The sequence below is a fragment of the Pteropus medius genome, unplaced genomic scaffold (assembly GCF_902729225.1).
Source record: "Pteropus medius unplaced genomic scaffold, Ma_sr-lr_union100, whole genome shotgun sequence".
Taxonomy (NCBI): domain Eukaryota; kingdom Metazoa; phylum Chordata; class Mammalia; order Chiroptera; family Pteropodidae; genus Pteropus; species Pteropus medius.
This window is the reverse complement of record NW_024352787.1, coordinates 18,041,920-18,065,634: the sequence shown is the minus strand read 5'-3', so window position 1 is coordinate 18,065,634 and position 23,715 is coordinate 18,041,920. Positions and strand designations below refer to the sequence as shown.

The 23,715-nt window shown below is 36.3% G+C and overlaps 1 long non-coding RNA gene across 1 annotated transcript in view; it reads right to left on the bottom strand.

The window, feature by feature from the left end:
- Positions 1 to 5,407: 5,407 nt before the first annotated feature.
- LOC120591745 (uncharacterized) overlaps positions 5,408 to 23,715 on the bottom strand; it is a 40,738-nt gene continuing 22,430 nt past the window's right edge. The window contains exons 3-4 of the long non-coding RNA XR_005649977.1: positions 19,867 to 19,932; positions 5,408 to 5,623 (exon numbers count right to left, since the gene is read on the bottom strand). This is a non-coding gene — a long non-coding RNA (uncharacterized LOC120591745). The remainder of the gene's footprint in view (positions 5,624 to 19,866; positions 19,933 to 23,715) is intronic.

The following is a 23,715-nucleotide window of genomic DNA, read 5'->3' as shown; positions in this document are numbered from 1 at the left end:
GAAATTACCAAATATCTTTTCTTAAGTGGTAATGGAGACAAGAAAAGAATAATTACTTTCTTTACCTTCTGACTTATTGGAAAGACATTGAAAATTCTTTTCAGCTTATTTTGGAAGAATTCTCTGCTGTTTAGTTATATTGGAAGGAACAACTTCCTAGTGGGTCTAAATTTTCATGCAATAGAACCTTGTATAAAAAATTCCATGATCTCAGTCATAGTGTATGTGCCTATGGGAGTCTACCTCTTTTGGGTAACCAGTGATAGAAATAAGAATGTACAGAATAATTTTCAGAGTGCATCTTGATTTTTCTTTTATTTCATGAAGTAGAAATGGCTGAGGTACATTTTGAAAACTTAGTCCTCTAGTAATTCAGCTTCACTCCTTCTGTCGAACAAGCCTGGGCTCATTTCTTCTGATTCTTGCAGCTACAAATAGAAGGGTCAATTGACTTTTCCATCAACAGATTCAGGCTTGACTAGTATCCAGATTCATTAGAACTTAGGGAGAGTAATTAACCCATGCTCATCTCTGATAATTTTGCCTTTTGATCATTAGTTTCCCAGGGAGAAAATTTATTTATCATATAGTCTTCAAGGACTCTGGCTTCTACTATAAATTTTTCCTCACTATACAGTAGCAATTCATCACTCTGGTATGTACTTTAATCTCACATGCATGTTAGATGGCCTGAATTAGGCTCCCAGATTCTGATCACCCAAGAGAAGGAGTGACTCCTTTAAAGAACCAGTCCAAACACTGGATTTTGGCAATCTCATTAAAGTCCTACTAACTGCTTTCAGCCTACCATCTTTTCTATCACTTTTTTCAGTTAGAAATGTTTGTAAATATTTAAGGTGAAGCCTTCCCTAAGCTTTCCCTGACCTTGGAGTTGACTCGTTTTAGAGAACTTGGTTATCCCATAAGGACTACATTTTACCTGTTCCTGTGAGTTAGCAGGGCCCTCCCGCAATCACTCATTCTCCACTAAATAAGTGGAATAGCCATTAGCACTTCCCATGATGTATGGGCCAAGTCCAAATATATTATGAAATCTGTGCACTTTAGATTCCAAGCCTCTGTACAGGAACCCATTTTACATTTGGATGGAAAATAAATTTTACTTCCAATTCATGTTGAATTATTTGGTAGTAGCTACCTGGAGTGTTTGCTGGAAAGAATAACAAGGCCAATCCTATATACTTCAAGACAGAGTGCCAGAGTTATAGTAACATCTGCCATAGGTATTGGGTTGGTGTGATGATGATGGAATTGGTGGTTGGAGGTGGTGGCAGGTTGAGAGACCCTTGGCTCTGATTATTGGGAAGATAAAAGAAGAGATTTTTTAGACAATTAAATGGCCTCTGAAAATAAAAGAGCAGTCTTGTGAATGGGCTAAATTTTGACCATGGTAGAAATAATGATAAGTGCTCGATTAAGGGGACTGAGTTCCTCATTGTTTCAACTATTAGACACATTCTGAACTCCTAATGGAAGTATATTCTCCATTTTCCCTTAAACTTATCTCTTAAACTCAGTGAGGGAGGTTTGTTGTGGGAACTGATTCTTAGAGTGTTTGTCATTCTTAATGGGTCCTCATATTTGGGTCCTTGACACTCCCTCATATTTTCTACTTCCTGCATACCAGTTTTGCCACCTACTGTTTTGTATATTTCTTGAATTTTCTAATTTGCTGTGATCCAGTGTTAATACACTGGACTTGATTTAACAAACTGTGTTAAGCTACTATTATGCCAAATATTGTCCTATTTGTTAGATGTGACTACTGTAGGCTCACAAGGTAGGTTCTGAGTTGTTTTTATGTGGCAGCCAGGCTGTGATCACCAGAGGTTATTCTCATTGCTTCATGTTCCTTTGTTCAAAGGATTAGGCTTCTGCTTTTGCTCACATATGCTATATACTTCTCATTAGTTAACTGCTTGATTCTTGTCCTTCCCCCTTTGTCTCGCTTTCACAATTCCTCATGTAGGTATTTGGAGGAAAGTCTCTGGGCCTCATTCCCATAAGTGGGATCTTGTAGCCTCTGCCTATACATCTCATGGACCAACTTCATATTGTAGGACTTTCAAGGATTATTCTATCAAAATTTCTCGCCCCATTTCTACCCCATACCCCCATACTTTTTCTTGCTGACTGCTTTCCTGAACCATCTTTATTCAAACTTTCCATATTCTTCTGTCAGCTGGGCCTGTACTCCAATGCCTCTTCAGATCTAATGGGCAGGTCTATTATTAGGGCCTCCCCTAATCACAGTCTTACTGTGAATCCCCTATGTCATTGATAAATCTTGAGATATGAATTAAAATATGCTTGGAAAACCTGTAGTTCACTTTAGAATATTCTTATTGTAACTATAGTTATTCCTTCCTAGTCTGATTCTTTGCTTAAAGGTAAAATGTTGTGGTGATGGCTTGAATAAAATTCTGGCCTATGAATGCTTTTAACTAATCTAGAATAAATGTAGTCTCATTGTCAGAAATGATATTTTCATATATGGTACATAACTAATATGCAACTGTGCTTATTGTCACAAGTTTGAGATAAAATCAAGGGCACTTAAAAAATGCTTAATACAGTCAAGGGATTTTTACATTGATGTGCTCCTAAATAATCAGTATGGACTTTAGACTAGAATTTTTTGTTTACTTTTAATTAAATACTAGATGCTTTTGGAAGCTTATTCCAAATAATATGATTTAATATTCTTTCTAATACATTCAATTCAGGATTATCAAAACCAGTTTTTGGCCCATACTTTTCTATGTGCTATTTCTCATTGTTTCTGAAATACACAGTGACTTTTTTCTTGAATAACTGCAAGCTTTTTTCACAAAGGACTCCTTCTTCAAGAAAAATAATATCCATTGACAATTTAAGAAGAATATAAAAAAATATAAGGCAGTTTCCATTTCCTTCCTTGCTGTTGTCTTCATTCCCAGTATTAGAAATTGAGTGATTAAAAATCCTAGATATGTTTTTTTTTTGGAAATTATATTTGGTTGATTTTGAAGAACCTCAAAGAAATCTTTGAATATTTAAACTTCCTATGGAATTGGCATATCCTGCCTATATCTAGGGTGACTGGAAATCAGTACATAACATTGCTTTTAAGGCTACTCTAGAATTTAAAGGAAGGGCTAGTATTTAGAAATGGATCCTCAAAATGGCTTATTCCCTATGAAAATGTGCAAAGCGAAATAGGTAGTAGGTGAAATTAGGGATTCCTATGCTCTTTTCCCACTTGTTACACAGTTCCATCCCATAGATGACACTGTTCTTGAGTTGTAGGCAGTTTGTGTCTCACTGCCATCTGGCCCATCCAGCTTTAGCACCATAAGGTGAACTGGAATGTTAGTGGTAGGAAATAGTACTCTATATTTGTTACAGTGTACTAGCACAGACCCAAAGTCAGTAACTGCCTGACATTCCAGAAAACATTCTTATGGCAGTGAGTTAAACTTCATGGAATTTTTTTTTTCCCCAGTGGATGATGAACTCATTTAACAATGGTTACCTTTTGTGGAAGAAAATCTTGTTAAAAATTAAGTAGCTTCATGAAGGCTTGAAGTTTGTGCTCCTGTTTTTGAAGTAGACACACTACCAATCATATGTACTTTATTTAGACAAGAGAAAATACTGATGAATCAATATAGTACTTAAGAAAAAGTTTCAGTTTTTCTTTTTCCCATTTGATCATCTAATGCAGAACTTCTAAAGGTCCTCCTATGGTTTTATATTTAGTGAGCTCAATAATTAGGACATTATGAAACCAGGTTAGCATGCCTAGAGGCTCAGAAAGCAAAATATCTGGGAAGCAATAGAAACTTCCAAGAACAATAAGATTTCCAGATTGATCCCCTTATTTCTCTGCTTTCACATATGCTCAGTATTCTCTGCTCCTGTATCTTACATCTTAACCCCTGTCTTTCAGGTGCAGTCACATCAAATCTGTTCTAACTAGAGGTACTAAACTCTGAACCCCCATGCCCTCTTGTTTTTACATCTCCCAGTTTGCTAAGTTGTGCCATTTCCTTGGGACATGTAATCTCTTGATCCATACATTTTTTTTTCAGCCTGAAAAACACCTCCCTACCAAGAGAGGAGCTTTATCATGACTAGAATGTGAAGAAGATCATGTAATTTCTGTGTAGCATCTCTACCAGTAAATCTTGTCACTCTTGAATAAGCATAATTCACAGTAAGAAGCATTTATTTCCTCAAGAATAATAAAATCTGATCTCACATGAAAAAAGGTTTGGTTTTGGCTTCGGCCTTATAAAACTATAGACATTTGCCCCTGCTGCTCTTTCCCCATAATTTCATGTAGAAGCAATTGATTTTTCATCCTGAGGCTTGACTTCCTTACAAAAGAGACACTCCAGTAATGAGTATTTGTAGCCCAATTCAATGCTTTTGATTTGAATTCTCCCTGTGATGGAAAGCCTACTCTTGGAGTGTGTGCATGGCATGTTCTCATTTATCTTGCCTAGTTTGGAGAGTAATGCAATCAAAGGATGAGGAGGAGAGAGAAAGAGAGAGAGGGGTGATTTGCAGAGTGGATGAGGGTGCAGGCATCAGAATCTAAAGGATTAGAATGCATTAGAGAGTCCTTTTTATGCAGAACCCAGTATATTAGTAATCATCTAATAATAATGATATATTTTTTGAGTCCTTACCTTTTATTAGCAACTATTCTATGAACCTCACACTGTGGCTCTCACCTCATGTTGAAATTGTTTCATTTCGATAATCACTGAGTGGACAAGCAAGGACCTACAATGAAGATTACTCTACCCAGCAAAGCTATCATTTCAAATCAAAAGTCAGATAAACAACTTCCCAGACCAAAAAAAAAAAAAAAGCCAGAGTTCATCACCACCAAACTAGTATTACAAGAAAAGTCAAAGGGACTTTTTTAAGAAGAAGATCAAAAATATAAATATAATAAAGTGGCAATAACTACATATCTCTCAATAATTACTTTAAATGTAAATGAATTAAATACTCCAATCAAAACATTTAGGGTGGCTGAATGGATAGGAAAACAAGACCCTTACATTGAATGGATAAGAAAACAAAACTCTTACATATACTGCCTACAGGAGACTCATTTCAGATTGAAATGCACACACATACTGAAAGTAAAGGGATGGAAAAAATACATTACATAAAAATGAAAATGAAAAACAAGCCGGAGTAGCAATACTTTTAACAAAATAGACTTTAAATAAAGGTTAAAACAAGAGACAAAGAAGGACCCAGTAATCACATATCTGGGTATTTATTTGAAGAAACCGAAACACAAATTCGAAAAAACATATTCATTTATATATTCATTGCAGCATTATTTACAATAGCCAAGATATGAAAGTAGCTTAAGTGTTCATCAATAGATGAATGGATAAAGAAAAAGTAGTACACTTTGAGACTGGTAAGAGGGTCAGAGATGCAAAATGGGCTGATCCCACTCCACATGTGGAGGTTGAGAATTGGGAGAGTATTTCGGCTGCAGAGGTCCCTCCAGAGGAGCTAGGTGTCCTGGCTCCACACAAGGATCTCCAGCCCAGGGTTCCAGTGCCGGGAAGAGAAGTCCAACTTCTGGCTGTGAAAACCAGCAGAGATTGTGGCTGAGTGAGACAAAGAGCTGGGGTTGTCCCAGGTATTCCTTTAAAAGGGCCCCGCATGAACTTACTAGGTGACAGACTTATTCTCTTTATGCTCCAGTGCTGAGGCAGCAGCTTGAAAGGTACCAGAAACATATGGGGAGGAACTGAATTGTCTGGCTTCAGGGCAAGGGCTGAATCTCCATCAGCCTGGGTAACGCAGGTTGCCCTGCCCTGATGAGTCCCTGAGACCCCACCTCTCCCAACTTACAGGCCCACCCAAGCCACTTCCAGTGGATTTTCCATATAGATGGTCTGTCTTGGCTCATGCTGCGGACTTTCCTAAAATCTCCCAAAGGCTTATAAAACCTAAACAATCGGCATCTGGCTTCAGTATGCCCCATATATCTTGCAGAGCAGCACCAAGCAAAGGACTAGTGGTGGTCGGTTTTTGTTTGTGGCTTGGTATCTCAAGGCACCTCCAGGTATAGCATGGGTGGTGGACATCTGTGGATTGCTTGGTGTCTCATGCCAGGTGGCCCAGGCAGAGCACAAGCTGCAGCTGAACTTGGCCTGTGGCAGGGCTCCTCATAGGAGGCCCCAGCCTATATGTCTGGTGTCTGGCTTTGGTCTGAGCAGGAGGACCACTGGGATCACATCTGAGGACAACATGCCCCAGTGACAGACAGGGCAGGCACCAGAGCCCTGATAAAATGAATCTTGCTCTGTAAGACCAGCCCCGGAACAACAGCTCCTCCACTGGTCATGGCCAGTCATCACAATTAATCAGCTTGAGGGTCAATCTCTCCCATTGAGGAGTAGACAGCAACCAAGGCGTGAGTACATCAGGAAGGCACACACAACCAATACAAGGGACATTCGTGGAGCACTCAGCTCAGGTCACCAGGGCAGACTGTCACTGGGCTATGCAGCACACCTACTACATAAGGCCATTCCACTAAGTCTAGGAGACATAGTGGCCCTTGTTTAATACATAGAATATGTTTAATACATAGAAACAAACACAGGGGGTCAGCCAAAATGGGAAGACAAAGAAACATGTTCCAAACAAAAGAATAGAACAAAGCTCCGGAAAAGAACTCAACAAAATGGAGATAAGCAATCTACCAGATACAGAGTTCAAAACATTTGTTATAAAGATGCTCAGTGAACTTAGGGAGAGAGTTGAGGAACTCAGTGAGAACTTTAACAAAGAAATAGAAAACATAAAGTGGAGATAGAAAGCATAAAAAAGAACTAGTCAAAAGTGAAGAGTACAATAACTGAAATGAAGAATACCTTAGGAGGAATCAACAGTAGATTATTAGACAAAGCAGAGGATAGAATCAGTGATTTAGAAGATAAGGTAGCAGAAAACGCTCAATCAGAACAGTGAAAAGAAATCTAAAAAAATGAGAATAGTTTAAGGGGCCTCTGGGACAGCATTAAGTGTACCAACATTTGCATCATAGGTGTACCAGGAGGAGAAGAGAGAGAGCAAGGAATTAAAAACCTATTTTGAGAAATAATGACTGAAAACTTTCCTAACTTGATGAAGAGAATAGACATCATACAAGCCCAGGAAGAACAGAGTCCCAAAGAAGATGAACCTAAAGAGGCCCACACCAAGACACATCATAGTTAAAATGCCAAAAGTTAAAGACAAAGAATCTTAAAAGCTGCAAGAGAAAAGCAGTTAGTTACTTGCAAGTGATCTCCTATAAGACTGTCAGCTGATTTCTCAACAGAAACTTTGCAGGCCAGAAGGGATTGGCACAAAATATTCAAAGAGATGAAAAGCAAGGAACTAGAAGCAAGATCATGTACCCAGCAAAGCCATCATTTAGAATCGAAAGGCAGGTAAAGAGCTTCCCAGACAAGGACAAGCTAAAGGAGTTTATTACCACTAACTCAGTATTACAGGAAATTTAGAGGGACTTTAAGAAGAAGAAAAAGAAATCAAAAATATAAATAGAATAAAGTAGCAATAACTACATATCTATCAACAATTCTAATGTAAATGGATTCAATGCTCCAGTCAAAAGATATGGTGGCTGAATGGTTAAGAAAACAAGACCCTTGCATATACTCTCTACAAGAGACTCATTTCAGATCAAGGACACACACAGACTGAAAGTAAAGTAATACAAAAAGGTTCTTCATGAAAATGGAAACAAACAAAAAGCTGGGGGTAGAAATACTCATGCCAGACAATATAGACTTTAAAACAAAGGCTAAAACCAGAGAGAAAGAAGGACCCATTAATCCCATTTCTGGGTGTTTATTTTAAGAAACTCAAAACACTACTTTAAAGGGATATGGAAATCCATATGTTCATTATAGCATTATTTACAGTGACCAAGATATGGAGGCCTCCTGGGTGTCCATCAGTGGATGAATGGATAAAGAAGATGTGGTACATATACACAATGGGATATTGTTCAGCTATAAAGAGAATGAATCTTGCCATCTTCAACAACATGGAAGGACCTAGACAGTGTTGTGCTGAGTGGAGTCAAACACAAATGCCATATGTGGAATCTAGAGAACAGGATAAACAAATAAACAACAGAAACAAGCTCATAGATACGGAGACGATTTTGATGGTTTTCAGGTTGGGCAGGGTGGGTGGAGGTGAGAGAGGATTAAGAGTTACAAATTGGTAGTTACAAAATAGTCATAGGGATATAGACTATAAAGTAGGGAATATAGTCAGTGGTGTTGTAATAACTATGTATGGTGTCAGATGGGTACTAGATTTATTGAGATGATCGTAAGTTATATAAATGTCTAATCACTCTGTTGTACACCTGAAATTAATATAATATTGTGTGTCAACTATAATTCAAAAAATATATAAAAAATTGAAAAAAGAAAAAAGTCATATATATATATATATGATATATACACACACACACACAATGATATATATATATATACACACACACACACACACACACACAATAGAATATTACTCATCTATAAAAAGAAATAAAATCTTGCCATCTACAACAGCATAGATAGACCTAGAGGGTATTATGCTGAGTGAAATATGACAGACAGAGAAAGACAGATATCATATAATTTCACATGTGAAGTCTAAAAAAAAAAACAAAACAAAATAAATGAATAAACAGAAATGAACTCATAGATACAGAGACCATTTTGATGGTCACTGTGGGAAAGGAACTGGGGGCTGGGTGAAGTGGGATAAGGGAGTAAGAGGTACAAAGTAGTAGTTACCAAATAATCATAGGGGTGTAAAATATAGCATAGGGAATGGTCAATAATATTGTAATAACTATGTACGGTGTCAGATGGGTACTAGATTTATTGTGGTGATTACTTCATAAATTATGTAACTGTCTAATCACTATGTTGTACATTTGAAACTATATAATATTCTATGTCAACTGTAAAAAAAAACTAAAAAATTATTTTAAAAAATAATCACTGAATGAAGCATTTTACATTCTGACCAGTCTCCTGTTCTACTTTGCATGTTCGTGTAATCTTATTATAACTATTTTTTCACTTCATCAGGATTTCTTATCCACTGACACTTCTCCCTTTCCCCTATTCATAACCTCCTATCTTCACCACCTTCTTCTATAACCAGTAGTCCATGGCTCATTGCTCAATAACATTATGGGTAATTTTCTAATTTTCCTAAACCCGTATCTCTTTGTCATACTCATCTGACAAAATTCTAAACATAGTGAATGTAAACATTCATTTATTCTGTGTAACTGAGAGATAATGGAGAAAGTCACTCAGTTGGGTTCTCAACACTTTAGCATTCCAATTGTGTTTATCTGGTCACTCTGCTTTCCCAGTCTCTTCAATGATACATCAGAACTTCTCCACTCTTTTCAGTCTTCTAGTCTCATATCTCTCAGGCCTACTCTCAGTTGATGGCCTTACCTCTTCTTTTATCAGAAAGAGAAACATCCATTGGGAATGTCCTCAGCTTCCCATCACCAAACTGACATGGAGACCTGCATCTGTATCATGCTCAACCTGTGTTCTCAGTCCCTTGCTCATTCTTCTTCACAGCCAAACTTCTCAAACAGATATTTGTGTGTGCTCTCATTTCCTTAACTGTTACTTAGTCATTGATCCACTTCAAACTGCATTCTGTCAGCACTGATATCAGGGAAGCATTTGCTGAGGTAATGAAGGACCACTGTGGGCATTCTTTAGTCCCCATCTTACTTTCTGGCTAACTCCTATTTTGCCCGGACCTCAAGTGGGGGTGATCTTCAGACTCATCCTAGGCTCCCATTTCTCTCCCTACTCTACAATTTGAACTCTCTTTCTAAATGACCTCATCTATGCGATAGCTTTAATAATAGGTTATAAGCAAATGACTCTCAAGTTTTATCTACAGTTCAGACTTTCATCTGGTCACCAACTCCTAATCATTTGAAATTTTCTCTGTAATCTTTCAAAATGTGCTCAGAAACATAAACACCATCCATGATACCTCCCTCTCTCTTAACCTTCAACTCTCAACCATTATATTCAAGTCATTACAAATCCCAGTAGATTTTAGCACCTAAATATTTCTTGACTGAATTTTCTTCCATCTCTGTTGTCAGGGCTCTAATATAATACACCAGCATCTTTCAAAAAATAAACTTAAAAAATTGAGATAATTGTAGATTCACATGTATTTTAAGAAATAATAGAGATAAATCTTGTGTACATTTATTCGGTTTGCTCTAATGGCAACATCTTGCAAAACTGGTACAATATCATGACCAGAATATTGACACTGATATAGTCAAGATATGGAAGATTATTATTATTATAAGGGTGTCATCTTTTTAAAGATATAATTTTTAGAGCAGCTTTAGATCCACAGAGAAATTGAACAAAAGGTACAGAGCTTTCCCATATATGTCCTCCCCCCACACATGTCAAGTCTCCCCCATTATCAACATCTACCTCCACCCCTCACCCTAGAGTGGTATATTTTTTACAATTGATGAACCTACATTGACACATAATAATTACTGAGCCCACAGTTTATATTAGGGCTCACTCTTGGTGTTGTATATCCTTTGGGTTTAGACAAATGTATAATGACATGTATCCATCATTATGGTATCACAGAGTATTTTCACTGCCTTAAAAATCCTTTGTGCTCTGACTATTCTTCCTTCTCTCTTGTCTTGCTCTAAGGGTTGATCTTTTCACTATGTCTATAGCTATGCCTCTTCTAGAACGACATATAGTTGGGATTATACAACGTAGTTTTTTTCAGATTGGCTTCTTTCATTTTTTCTCTATGTCTTTTCATGGCTTGAAAGCTCATTTATTTTTAATGCTGAAGAATATTCCATTGTCTGGATGTATCACAGTTTATTTATTCATTTTCCTGCTGAAGGATATGTCCTTATCAAATGGTCAACTGGCAACATACTTAGTGTTTTATTCTGACCATGCTTTCTTATTTTTAACAATATAGATAGGCTGAGAATTTTCCAAATCTTTAATTTGTTTTCTTTTTGCTTAACAATTCTATCTTTGAGTCATTTCTCTTTTTCACATGGGCAATCAGGAGGAGCCAAATTATACCTTCAATATTTTGCTTAGGAAGAGCTTCAGCTAAATATCCAGTTTCATCACTCAAAAGTTCTACCTTCCACAAAATGCTAGAACATGAACACAACCCAGCCAAGTTCTTCACCACTTTATGACAAAGATCGCCTTTCCTCCAGTCTACAATAACATGTTCCTCATTTCCATCTTAGACCTCATCAAAATGATCATTGCCATTTATATTTCTACCAACATTCTGTTCAGGATGACTTAGGTGTTCTCTAAGAAATCTAAGGCTCTCTCTACAGCTCTCCTCTCTTCTTTCTGAGCTCTCACCAGAGTGGCAATGTAGAGATTTTTCCCATATGTACCTCAAAACTTATTCAATTTCTATAGGTTCTAAAGATACTTTCATATTTTTAGATTTTTTTTTACAATAGCACCCCACTTCTCAGTAACAATTTCTTAGTCCATTTGGGCTGCTATAACAGAATACTGTAGACTGGGTGGCTTAAACAAACATTTATTTCTCACAGTTGTCGAGACTAGGAAGTTGAAGATCAAGGCACTGACAGATGTGAAGACCTATTTCTTGTTTTTCAGATGGCCATGTTCTTGTTCCTCGCACCATCACATTGGGGTTAGGATTTTAACATATGAATTTCAAGGGGGGACATAAACATTTAGTGTGCAATGCAAAGTAGTATTTTTTAGAAAGTTTTTATTTAAAATATATTAAATAAACACTCTGGCAACAAAAACAAGGGACAAATAAGTATTTAAAACACTTATAATTTAACCTTCATTCCTAGGAATCTATTTGTTGATTTTTCAGTCTAATTGTATTCTGGTGGTTTAGATGCTATCTAGTCTTCATTTTTCTGTGATCATTAACGAGTTATCTCTGCTTAAAATTTTAAGAATTGTGTATTGGTAAAGATGTATTTCATGATATAGTTTAGGCTTAAGGAAGAAGCAGACATTTCTTTATTAATTTAAAGAAAATGAACATTCCCCAAATGTAAACTTGTTGAATATATCACTAATCCAAAAATTTGAAAGCCTGTTTTTACGTTATACTTAGTGACACACATTATTACTGTACATCTCTTATCCACCCCCAATTCACTCTTCTCCTGCAGAAAGGGAAGCATATAAACAACAGTGCACCTTCATAATTATCAGTGGTTTGTTGAGACATTGCTACTTACAATTCTTTGTCCTTCACTCACAGTTCTTTTCAGATTCCCTTTCAATAGTTTGAGAAACACTAATGCATTACATATAACACTGAATTTGCTTTTGTGGACAAGGGAAACATTTAAAATAGACCATGTGATATCTTAGTAGCATTCACTACCAAGTCAAGAAAAAACGTAAATAGAATAAAACTCTGTTATAATGTTTTTCTTGAGATTTATTTTAGCCACAATTCTATTACATGGAAGGAATTATTTGATTGATTCTTTAATTAATCAAATAATTATTAATTGCTTAACATTCTTCAGATATCATGTTGGTCTAGTAGGAGGAACAAAGGAAAAAATACAATTTACCAGCTCTAGTCTATCAGCACTGTACTACTGTACAACTTTCTGTGATGATGGAAATGTTCTCTTTCTGTGCTATTATGGCAGCCACTTGCCACATGTGGCTATTGAATATCCATGTAGCTAGTGTGTCTGTGGAATTGAACTGTTAATTTAATTATTTTTAATAACAGTTTTATTGATAAAAAACTTGCATACCATACATTTCACTTACTTAAAGTATAGAATTCCATGTTTTTAAGTGTATTCACAGAGTTGTACAGCCATTATCACAGTCAATTTTCTAACATTTTTATCATCCCAACAAGAAATCTGATATTCATTAGCAGTAATTCCCCAAATTCCCACAACTTCCTTAGCCCTAGGCAGCTAATCTTTCTGTCTCCATAGATTTGATTATTTTATATTTTTCATAAAAATGGAATCACAATATATAATTTTTTGTGACTAATTTAATTTAGTTCATTTAAATTCAATAGTCACATGTGGCTAGTGGATACCATAAGAAGCAATTGAACAAAGACCAAATGCAGATGCTTAAGGAATGCTGAAGGCTGAGGAGAAGATAATCCTGCAAAGAAGCAAGTGGAAAACAGATCAGAGAGATTGGAGATGAACCCAGACAGAGCTTAGAGATAAGACAGGTTCCTGAAGGCAGGGGATGTTTAACAATAATAATACAGAGGGGTCTAGGAAAGAATATCAGTGTAGTGATAGTATAAAAATGCTGATGACAAAGGGCATTGGAATGTAGTTGGTGGTTGTTGAAGAAGTGTAGGCAGGTGGCAATTTTATGTAATTTAGTGATGGAGGGAAGGAGGATAATTTCAAGATAGCTTGAGAGGGGTGGCAGGATTGATGGACATTTTGTTTTATTACTGTTAATATTTTTAATGTAGGTATGAGCCTATATGTAGGTAGAAGGATTCAGTGGAAGTGAAGAGATTCAAAATGATTGACCAGGGTTCTAGAGGATGTGGGTTAAGTTGGGACCAAGGTCATTAGAAGAAGAGGAAACTCTGCTAAGAAAGATAGACACTATGTTTCTTAGAGGCAGGAGTAGTTTCTTAGAGGCAGAAGAAAAAGTAGGTGAAGATACAGAGCAATTTTTACAAAAAAAAAAAAAAAAAAGAAGAAAACTGAAGGAACTCATTTACTTAAGGAAAGTATGAACAAGTCCTTCTGAGGATAATGTTTGGTTCCTCTAATCTGTACTGTGATCAAATGCAGAGAAGACAGTGCTGACAAGTTCTTCAGAGGGACTAGGACTGTGGGAAGTGGGAGTGTCTATTACAGGTGTTGCCGTCCAAATAAATGTGTCTCGTAAAAGAGACAGAAATTTTTCGGTATGTAAAGCAACATGAGGTCCAGAGATCCAGATGTGTCAATTTTCACTTACCAAAATGTGAAAATTGCCCAAAAGTTTACATTTGAGACTTTTTTTTTATCAAAGATGTAATGTAGCTCCATTAGCTCACTCATTCATCCTCTCTCCTTCCCTTCCTGCTTTCCTTTTTTCCATCTATTCTTACTTGTTATAGAAAACAACATACCCTTTTGCTTTGCCCTAGAAGGAAAATGGAAACAAAACACAAAACTTTGGGAAAATCCAACGTTGATCCATATTGTAATGAATACAGAATTTCATGTTGTGAGTTGTAATAAAACACCAGTATTTATTTTTCTAAATCACTCTTCTTTTCCTCTGATGTTATAACAATGGAAGAGCAAGAAAGTACTTTGAAAATCCCAAATGAAAGCAACTATGCAAATATAAGTGAAAAATATACTCATTATTTGATAATGACAATAACATTGCTTTAGAACAAGCTTTCTAAATAGAAGTTTTAGAAATTAAAGTCAGTTTTTGTGGTTTCCTCAACATATAAAATTATATATTTATGAATTTATTTATTTTAGGCTTTTAAAGCCAATTATGGATATCTTGTAGTTGGAGCAGGGAATAATCAACGGTTTGCTACTGTGTGCAAGGTAATTTGTAATCATTGGGATGGGTAGATGATTTATGCGACAACTCAGTTAAAAGCCAAGAAGGTTAAATTTTGCCTAGAATGGTATTGCTAAGTTTATAACCACCAACTCAATACCTCCTATGTTAGCACTTAAATATATGCTATTTTCATACTTACAAATGCTAAGTATAGGGTCTGAATTGGCATTTTATTTTTTTTAGAGGTATCTGGCTGTATTTTGAAATGAAGAATCATAGTAACTTTAATTATCCTAAAACTTTACCTATCTGCCAGTTCAAATGAAAAGGAAGCAACAATAACAACAAAAAAATTTATTTATTTATGTATTATTATCTTTTAAAATTTATTTATTATTTATTTATTTTATGGTGACATTGGTTAATGAAATCCAGTAAGTTTCAGCTGTACACTTTAACAGTAAGGCATATATATATTTACACTGTGTTCACCTCCCATAGTTAGATTTCTTTCTGTCACCACATATTTGACCCCCTTTACCCTGTTTACTTCCCCTCCTCCGCCTCCCCCCCCCTTCTGGTAAACAATAGTCTATTGTTCATTACCATGAGTCTCTGTTTGTCCTGTTCATTTGTTGGTTTTAGGTTTATATCACATATATAATAGATATAATGTGATTAAAAGAAGTTTTAACACAAGTATTTTTTTCTTTCCCTCCCTCCCTGCTTCCCTCCCTTTCTTCCTTTTACAACATGAGATCTAATTAAGGCCAAATATAGTTAATCTACTACCAAATTTATTTTATCACTAGAAATTTTTAAGAAATTTAAAATTAGCTTTTATTAATGAGTGCATTTCTGCAGAATTCATGTTTTAAGTTTTTAGCAAATAAGGTTATATCAAAAATGTTGTGAACAAGTAATAACAAGTGTTGGAGAGGATGTGGAGAAAAAAACTCCTCATACACTGTTGGTGAGACTGAAAATTGGTACAATCACTATGGAAAACAGTATGGAGTTTCCTCCAAAAACTAAGACTCGATCTACCATATGATCCAGCAATCCCTCTATTGGGTATTTACTCCAAAGACTTGAAAACAAATATCCTAAAAGATACTTGCACACTGATGTTCACAGCAGCATTATTCACTGTGGTCAGCAACCAAAGTAACCTACAACATGGAAGCAACCAAAGTATCCTACAACAGATGATTGGTTAAAGAAGCTGTGGTACATATATACAATGGAATATTACTCAGCCATAAGAAGAGATAAAATACTATTTGTGACAACATGGATGGACCTTGAGATAATTATGCTAAGCGAAATAAGCCAGAGAGAAAAAGTTGAAAACCACATGCTATCACTTATATGTGGGATATAAACCTAAAAGCAACAAACAGGAGGGAGGTAGATGGAGTAAAAGGGGTAAAATATGTGGTGACAGAAAGAAATCTATGGGCAGTTAACACACAATGCAATATATATATGCCTTACTGTTGAATTTTACACCTGAAACTTACTGGGTTTCATTAACCAATGTCATCATAATAAAAAAAAAAAGCTCCTCAACATAGCCTTAAAAAATGCCTTGGGATCATTTAAAATATTGAAGATACTCTTATTTTTAGCACTGCTTAGACATTTTTTTTTAAAGATTGATATTTTTGAATTTATCTAGATTTTTAAAAATCTTTTGTTTTTCTTTAAGGACTTAGGTTTCAGTTTACTTTTTTCCAGTTGTAATGCCAGGAATGTAATCTAGTTTAAAAAAAATATTGTTTTTCTTTTTCTTTTTCTTACACATAGGCAAAGGCCTCATCTACTGAGGATTTTATTTATTTATTTATTTTTTCTGATTGGGCGAGGTTTATTTTTGTATTTAACCATACTATCATGAGTTTTCGGTTTTGTTAAAAATTTCCATGAGTTCCTCATAGAAATCTTATTTATTGCAGTTAACTTACTATGTACAAAAATTATTTATTACTATGCTTCTTTTGTATGAGAGGTTAATGAGCAGAACCAAAAACCACAGCAAAGGGGTGGGAAGTACCATGGAGAAGGTGACAAATGGAGATAGTTCCGACTGCAGAAAGGGCTGGAACATCTGAGGTGGGAAAGAGGGGAACTTTTATAATGGTAACTCTGAGTAAGTGTAGAGAAAATTGATTCAAACATTTGATCTAGGATCAAAGAATCTTTATTATGAACGGTCAATGTTAAAAATATGAAACATACGGAAGCTGTTGCCTATGAAGTCATTTGCGTACTCTAGCTGCAGAGAAGCTATAAACGAGTACAGATTTTCTTCCTGGGCCATATGTTTTGGAGTTTTCTCTCTCAAGAAAATGGCTGAGGAAGGAAAAGAAATAACTTGTTGGCATATTCTTCAGTTGAAAATAACTGTACTGAATTCTTTTTATTTTTGATTCATTACTGTTGATTAATTTGAAATGTTTGAACTTCCTCATAAGTATCCATAAGAACATTTTTGGAAAAAGATTTGTATTTCAAAGTAGAATATTTGCCATAAGTTTTAGTAGTAAAATATGACTTATTGTTATGGTATGTTATGACACATTGTTTAAAAAGGAGACTTTGAGACGGCCTTAGAGAATGGCATATTTGACTTTGTTTTTCCCATATGTAAGTTAGGAATCATAATCCCTATTACAAGTCATGAAGACAATATCTATAAAACTCTTTGAGATACTCAGAAGAAAAGTTTTATATGTATAGAATTTTAATGTTATTTACATCATTTACTAGGCATCTTGAGCAAACACTATAATCTGACTTTTTCAACCTTCATAATTATATCCTTACATGTAAACTTTTCTTAAAAGCCTTTTCACCTAAAAGAAATCATTCACACGAATGATGCAAGATCCTCTCCGGTCCCATATAAAACATGTAAGTTTCTTTAAGCATTTTTTGTTTAGATTTATCTCATATGAGGTTTGTTATTCAAACTTTCCTTATAGAAAATGAGGGCTCCAGTTTTTGACAGTGAGCACATCAAAATTGTTCTTTTGCCAAATTAGGTCTGTCATGAAAGATAGGGATACTCTATCTCCTGGGGAGAAATGTAATAGTATTGTCTGCCATGAATGAGTAGAATTCACTGAAGCCTAATCTCTTCTATAAATTGAATTTGATAATACTGGTTAATAATTCTTGGGCAGGGGTCCTATTAGGAAGCTTTTATTGTCAGGGATTAGAATGAGGGCAAGAACATCAGGTTCAAGGCTTGGGTAAGTGTAGAGAAAATTTTCCTGTATATAAAGTGAACCTTGGTTTATAGCAAATCCTATTTTATGGCCCTGAACGTGAGACAGAAGAGTAGGGAATGAGAGCATATGTAAGCTATTTTAACCTGATTGATGCCAACGCTAATGGGTATTCCTATTTGGAATACATTGACAACTTTTTAAAAGTCATGTAGACCAAAAGTTTCTTTAATTGGAGGCAATATACATTGGTTCTAAACTTCAGCATGCATAGGAAGTCTCCTTGAGCCCCATTCCCAAAGATTTTGACTTAGCATGCCTGAGGTAGGGCACAAGAAACTTCAATTTTAATAAGCATTGTAGTTGCTTTTGGAGCAGGTGGTCCGAGGAAATTATAACAATTTTAAGGCATTTTGTTGGTCTCGACACTCATCAGATAACCTCTGGCAAAGTACTTAATCTTTACTAAGCATTTGTGTTTTCATGATAAGATGGAGATTAAAATATATAACTATATTAATATATAACTTTGAGAGTTTTGTAAGAAATTAGATAAGTAAAATAGTACAGCTGTGGCTCATGGTATGCATTTAAAAATAGCTTTTATAAAATTTATGTGTGGAGATTCTGGTTCTGGGTGAGATGGAGTGGAGTAAGCACACGTCTCCCTATTTCTTCCATAGAACACAGTGAAAACACCCGGACAGAATGCATGGAGCATCTATAAGAGGACTCTGAAAAGTGAGTAGTAGCAGAAAGATTGGGGAAGAAACATTAGAATTTTAAGTAACTCTAAACTGGTAGGAAGTTTACCACTTTTACCCTCCAGTGTGAACATGGGCACAGTGGAGCCTGAAACCTGGAAATGGGCACCAGGGAACAGAGTTGAGTTCCAGAAAATGCCCTTCAATCCTGAGTGAGGAGCATAAAAATGAGCTCTAATGCCAGGGAGCATGTGGAAATCCTCCCTTTTTTCCTTCTTTACATTTTCTCATGCCTCAGCTCCCAAGAAATTCTATAGTGGCAGCAGTAGATGAGCAAGAGCCAAAACTCTGAGGAAAGGGACCTTTCTTCTTTATCAGTGAGCTGTGATCCCAAAAGAGAGGAGTGAATCCTTGTTGCTTTATTATCTGTCCTCCCACTTGGCCTCTGCCCTGAAAGTATGTTGAGAAGCAAGGTAACTAAAGGGGAGCTGCAGGAACCCTTAAAGAGATTGCAAATAGGGAAGAGCTTCAGAAAGCAATCCTTGAAGTTGTTTGTGAACTCTTATGCTCACCCCTAAGCTGAGCATAAACTAGTCTGATCTTAATCAACACACTAAAGATGTTCAGAACTGAGTTAACAAATAGACGATTGCCCAGGCTGTGAAATGACCCATTAAATGGGGCACATGTGGGACAGATTCAAATACCACTGCAAAGACTTTGAAACTTGAACTAACACTAGAACCAAAGCACACAGAAGTTCGCTTGGAAATTGCATCCTGAACTTAACCAGGTCAACTACTTGCTAAAAACAATAACAACAAAAGTTTTCTGCAGGATTTAAACAAGACCCAGAGGCTCATAATGTAATATTCAAAATGTTCAGGACAATCCAAAATTACTCAGTATATTAAGAACCAGAACTTGCATGAGAAAAGACAATCAATAAACATCAATGCCAAGATGACACAGATGTTGGAATTAATTTGAAAAACTTTAAAACAGCTATTATAAAAATGTTCCAACAAGCAACACAGGCACTGTTGAAATAAATGGAAAAGTAGGGAATCTAGTCCAAGATGGCAGTGTAGGAAGACCCTGAACTCACCTCTCCTATGAACACGTTGAATCTACACCTACAGGCAGAGAAATCCCCCCTGAAGAAAACTGAGGGCTTACTGAATATCTACAAAGCAAACAAGAGAGAGAAACAACATAGAGATGGGTAGGAGAGACACAGGGTATCTGGGAACTTACCCTAAATGCACCGATTTTCAGTAGGGACGGATCACTGAAGGGCACATGTGCAGACTCACCCACTCCCTGGGCACAGCAACAAACAAACAAACAAACAAACAAACAAAAAATTAAAAACAGTGGTTTAAAAGGCACCTAGGCTATAAGGGAAGGAAATCCACTTAATAATCCTAGAGCATTTGCCAAACAGGAGGGAAACTGTGGGAACTCTCTGAAGTTGGAAATGATGGAGAGTGTCATTTGTTGTGTTCCCACTCTGCCTTAATCGCATGGGCAGGAGTACAATCCAAGTACTCTAGGAAGTAGGCCAAGGGCGTCCAATTGGCTCCAGGCCCCAGACTTACACCAGCTTTGTGGCTTGCTCTTGGGAATCTTTGAGGCCCAGGCCCCCTACAACTATAGCTTCTATCCCTGTGAAGCTTATTCTCTGAACTTCCTGTAGTGAGAACCTGCTCCAACTAGTCTGCCAAGGCAGCCTTGGCTTGGCTTACCGTGCAGGACTCTCTGCAGCCTGAGTCTCCCCAAGTACACATGCAGCTGGCCCGTCAAGGCAACCCAGGTGAGGCTTGCACCTGAGACTCAATATAGTTCATACTTTCTTCAGCTCCACCTCCAACTGGCCTGCCAAAGATACCTGGTATATGTAGTCTAAAGGAGAAAGCTCCTACACAAGGCCACTCCTTCAAGATCAAGAGAAGTTGCTGTTTTGAATAATTCAAATAAATAAATACAGACTGACAGCCAAAGCAAGGAGACAAACATGTTCCAAGTTAAAGAACAGGACAGAAATCCCAGAAAGAGAGCTAAATAAAATGAAGACAAGCAATCTTTCAGATAAAGAGTTCAAAAAGAGTTCAAAACATTGATTATGAAAATGTTCAACAAACTCAGAAGAATAGATGGACTCAGTGAGATCATCAACAAAGAGAAAGAAAATATGAAAAGGAACCAATCAGAGCTGAAGAATATAACAACTAAAATGAAAAACATATAGAGGGAATCAACAGTAGAGTAGATGATTAAGAACACTGAATCAGTGACCTGGAAGACAAGGTATAATAAATCACTCAATCAGAACAAGAACAACAACAAAAATTATGATAGGTTAAAGGACCTCTGGGAGTACATCAAGCAAACTAACATTTATATCATAGGAATTCCAGAATGAGAAGTGAGAGAGAAAGGGACAGAAAACCTATTTGAAGAAGTAATGCCTGAAAATTTTCCTGACTTGGTAAAGGAATCAAATATTCAAGTCTAGGAAGCACAGAGAATCCCAACAAAATGAATCTAAAGAGGCCCACACCAAGACATATTATAATTAAAATGCCAAAGTTTAAAAATAGAAAATCTTAAAAGAAGTAAGAGGAAAGCAGTTAGTTACATACAAGGGAGCTCCCTAAGACTTTCAGCTGATTTTTCAACAGAAACATTGCGGACCAGAAAGGAATGGCACAATATATTCAAAGTGATGAAAGACGGAAACCTGAAACAAAGGATACTCTACATATCAAAATTATCATTCAGAATGGAAGGAGAGAGAGTTGTCCAGACAATCAAAACCTAAAAGAGTTTATCACCACTAAACCAGCATTATAAGAAATGTTAAAGAGACTCTTTCCAGTGGAAAATAAATGGCAATAACTGAAAATAAGAAAATATAGGAATGAGAAAAATCTCACAGATAAAGGCCATTTAGTAAATGCAGTGGATCAACCAATTATAAAGCTAGTATGAAGATTAAAATATAGAAGTAAGAGTATGCATAGCTACAGTAATAAAGCTAGAGTTAATAAATAAATTAACACAAAAAATGTAAAATATGATGTCAAAAACATAAACATGGGGGGTGACAATTGTGCTGCTTCTGGGATGCATTTTAATTTAAGCAATCATCAGTGTAAAATAGACGATTATAAACACAGCTTGTTATATATAAATCTCATGGTAACCAAAAACAAAAAATCTATAATAGATAGACAAAAAATAAAGATGAAGTAAGTCATCAATGTACAAAAGAAGACAGCAAGAGAAGAAGAAAGAAACAGAGAAGAACTACAAAAACAACTGGAGAGCAATTAATAAAATGGCAATAAGTACATACCTAACCATAATTACTCTAAATGTAAATGGACCAAATGCTACAAACAAAAGACAGGGTGGCTGAATCAATCAATCAATCAATCACTCAATCAATCAATAAAAAAGGCCTCTGCATATTGCCTGCAAAATACTCGCTTCAAACCCAAAGTTACACAGACTAAAGGTGAAGGGATGAAAAATGATATTTAATACAAATAACAATGAAAGGAAAACTGAGGAAGCAATTTTTACATCAGACAAGATAGACTTTAAAACAAAGGCTAGAACAAGAGACAAAGTCATTACGTAAATTACATCCAAACATGTAAACATGTACACATCCAACACAAGAGCGCCTAAATATATTTGGAGCAAATAATTACAGACATAAAAAAAAAGAGATTGATAGTAATGCAATAGTAGTGGGGAAATTTAAAATTGCACTTACACCAATGGATATATCATCCAGACAGAAAATCAACAGGCTTTAAATGACACATTTTATCAGAAGGAATTAATATACATCTATAGAACATTTCACCCCAAACAGCAGAACACATTATTTTCAAGAGCACATGAAACATTTTCCAGGATAGACCACATGTTAGGCCACAAAACAAGGATCAATAAATTTAAAAAGATTGAAATTATATCAAGCATGTTCTCTGACCACAACAGTATGAAACTCGAAATCAATTACGAAAAGAAAATTGAAAAAAAAAATCACAAGCAAATGGAGCCTAAACAATATGCTACTAAACAATCAATGGGTTTATGAAATCAAGGAGGACATAAAAAATATCTTGAGACATGAAAATGGAAATCAGAAGTTCCAAAATCTTTGGGACATAGTAAAAGCAGTACTAAGAAGGAAATTCATAGGGATACAAGACTACTTCAAGAAACTTGCAAGGGCCGGTCAAATGGAAGAGTAGATAAACACTGTGTTTGCCTCCTCTCATGACTACATCAAAATTACAACTAAACTACAGAACAACCATCACTGGGAGTTATGTGAATTTTAGTGGAACAGAAGTACTACAGCTGGGGACATACATAAGAGGCAACCTTGAGACTGGTAGGAGGATTGGAGACATGGTAGGGTTGGAGACATGGTAGGGATGGAGACTGGTCCCCATACCTGTCTGTAGCGATTGACAATAGAGAGAGATATCTCAGTTGCAAAGGTCCCTCCCGATGAGCAAAGAGTCCTCGCTCTATGCCAGGCTTCTCAACCCAGAGTTCCAGTGCCAGGAAGTGAAGTTCTCACATCTGGCTCTGAAAACCAGTGGAGATTGTGGCTGAGTGAGATGAAGTGTGATTGATGTTGCAGACATTCCTTTTAAGGGACCTGTGCATAGATTTACTCATAGGTGGACTCACTCACACGAAGCTCCAGTGCTGGGGAAGCAACTTGGAAGGTGTCAAGGACATATGAGTAGGAACTGAATTGTTTGTCTTCAGGGCAAGGGCTAGAGGGGCAGCTTTCTCCCAGACGGAAATGCATTGTCTCCTTGTTGAGCCCTCCTGCTTCCTGGCATGCAGACACAAGTGGCTGCCATATCTGAGTCTGCATCAACCTGGCATGCAGACACAAGTAGCTGCCATATCTGAGTCTACATCAACTTGTCGCCCTGCTGTGGTCATTCCCTGAGATGCCACCCCACTCATCTTTTAGGACCACTGAAGCTACTTCCAATGGGTTTTCCATATAAATGGTCTGTCTTCACTTATGCTGCAGAATTTCCTAAAAACTCTCAAAGGTTC